Source organism: Lontra canadensis, unplaced genomic scaffold (assembly GCF_010015895.1).
Source record: "Lontra canadensis isolate GAN:19392208 unplaced genomic scaffold, GSC_riverotter_1.0 scaffold142, whole genome shotgun sequence".
In the NCBI taxonomy this organism is placed as follows: Eukaryota; Metazoa; Chordata; class Mammalia; order Carnivora; family Mustelidae; genus Lontra; species Lontra canadensis.
Window position 1 is genome coordinate 3,241,040 of NW_022631136.1, and position 2,866 is coordinate 3,243,905.

Genomic DNA, 2,866 nt, shown 5'->3' on the forward strand with positions numbered 1-2,866 from the left:
TATAATGCTGAGTGAAATAAGTCAATCAGAGAAAGACAATTATCATATGATCTCCCTGATATGAGGAATTTGAGAGGCAGGGTAGGGAAGGAAAAAATGAAACAAAATGGGATCGGGAGGGAGACAAACCATAAGAGACTCTTTATCTCACAAAACAAGCTGAAGGTTGCTGGCGGGTGGTTGGCTTATGGATTTTGGGGAGAGTATGTGCTATGCCAAGTGCTGTGAAATGTGTATGCCTGATGATTCACAGACCTATACCCCTGGGGCAAATAGTACATTATATGTTAATAAAAATATATTTTTTAAAGTCTCCTTGAGGAAAATAAGACCTCTGTACTTATTCTGATTTCCTTTTTGCTCTAATGCCCATGACCTAAAAACAATGTCTACTCTAATCATAAAAAAAAGTCAGACAAACCTAAACTGAGGAATATTCTACCTGACCAGCACACCTCAAGTTGGTCAAGGTCATATAAAATAAAGAAAGTCTGAGAAACTACCACAGTCTAGAGAGCCCAAGGAAAAAGGTGACTAATGTGGTATCCTGGATGAGATGCTGGGGCAGAAAAAGGACACTAGGAGTAAACAAATGAGATGGTCAAATTGAGTATGGATATTAGTTGATAGTGAAATGTATTGATATTGGTTCATTGGTTGTGACAAATGTACTACAATAATGCAAGACATTAACAATAGGGAAAACTGTGTGCAGGGTAAACAGAAATGTTGCCCTATCTTTGCAACTTTTCTGTAAATCTGAAACAATTTATTTTTAAATTCCTTGATTAAATAAGAAGTAACTTTCATGTTTCCAGGTAGGAAAGTACAAAGAGTAAAAACATCAATTCTCCTCAAGTTAATTAATACAATGGATGGAATATTAATCAAAATCATTATTCTTCTTAGAAGTAACAAATTATTCCAGAGTTTATTTATGGAAATAATCAGATGATAATAGCTGAGAAAATGTTTTTTAAAAAATTAGTGAAAGGTGGACTTATATCAACAGATATTAACGTAACTTATAAAGCTACAAAACTTATACAAGCATAAGAAAAGACAGAGATTAATGGCAAACAGTAGACAACCAAGGAACAAACCAAAATATGTATTTAGTCTATAATAATTAATTAATTAATAAATAAACAAAAAGTGGGGAATTTAACTATAACAATTCCAAATTAATTTCATTTTAATTCAAAAAGTGTAAGTAAGAAAATATTTTTTGAAAAATTGGAAAAATACAGACCACTTATCTCATGCTCGTCTTTTCAGTACAGAAGCATAATAAGCAAGAGCAACAAAAAAATACAATTTATGTATCTACAAGTAGAAACAAAATTAAATACCACAAAAAAACCTGGAAAAATAGATTTACAACATATTTGACCAGCAAAAAGTTAATATACATTATTACTATATTAAAGAAACCCATAATGAAAAAGATAAGCGATTTTTGCAGAACAAAAAAAAAATCATGAATAAGAAACTCTTAATGAATAAATAAATACCAAGTCATCAAAAGAAAATGTTTATCACTAGTAATCAAAGAAGTAAAATTAAAGCAACTAGTTTGCTTATCAGGTTGGCAAACAATGAAATAGTAAGAGGAATGATAATACACAGCATTGACAAAGGTGTGTGGAAATGAATGTTTTCATACAACAATGCCTGTGGGAGTTACAATTGGGACACTCTTTCAGGACAAGTTGGCACATGTAACTACAATAATAATGATGATGGCCAAGAATTTCGTGCTTATTGTGGGCTAGGCCAGGATCTAAGGGCTTACCATGTATTAGGCCACTTGGGTGTCATAGCAATTCAATAAAGGAGGTACTGTTAATATCCGCATTCTCGAGGGAGGAAACTTGATCCTGCAAGATCTTCAAAGGCCGTTCAGCTGGCAGGTGACAGAGCTGGATATCAATCCCAAGTGGTCTGACTCCAGAGCCTGTGTCCTTGCCTGTGGATAAAACGTAATGGATGTGCTGAGACCCAGGGATCCTGCTTCTAGGAATTTAGGCTGAGAAAATAATTGGCAATATTCACAAACTTTGTATAGGGGTGTTTATTGCAGAAATTTTATAAGAGCAGAGGAATGACTTATTAATGTAAATTAATGTAAATTATCAGCAGTGGAGAAATGATTCACTATATTGAGGTACAACTAATCATTAAGCCATGCTGGAGAAAAATAAAAATATGTTGTTAAGGGAAAAAGTAGGCTTTAAAATAATAAAAATGGGCTGCGCTGCCCCACATTCTGGCCCCATGGACCCAAGGCACAACCCATCCACTTACTCACAAGTCTGTCTGGATCTAGTGAGCCATATCTGGTTCGTCCAGCACTGCCAATATGAAGAAAGTTGTTTAACAGCTCCAGCTGGAAGTCAGGCTCCACTATGTGAGGTTTCCCAGGCAGCTACAGATTTGAGACAACTCTGTCTGCAAAATGCTCAACATGACCCCCTGCTGACCGGAGTATCTTTAAGCAAGAATCCCTTCAGACCCAGGAAAGTCTGTTACTTTTTGTAATACAAGGAATCTTTGGATTGTTTTCTAAAGCACTTTGAACAAACCAGTGAATGTTTAAAGGAGAACTAAATTTGAAGCCTGTACAAAAACTTATAATAGGTGCCATACATATAAACTTCTCTTGTCGGTCCCGAACATCTAACTCTCTGAATTTTCATAAATTTATTTTTTTAAGATTTTATTTAATTAACAGAGAGAGAGGGGGAAGCAAGCTCCCTGCTGAGCAGAGAGCCCGATGCAGGGCTCGATTCCAGGACCCTGAGATCATGACCTGAGCCAAAGGCAGAGGCTTAACCCACTGAACCACCCAGGTGCCCCAATTTTC

General features: G+C 35.7%; 1 pseudogene; it reads left to right on the forward strand.

The window, feature by feature from the left end:
- Positions 1 to 2,541, forward strand: part of LOC116858793 — a 17,723-nt pseudogene extending 15,182 nt beyond the window's left edge.
- The last annotated feature ends 325 nt before the right edge of the window (positions 2,542 to 2,866 follow it).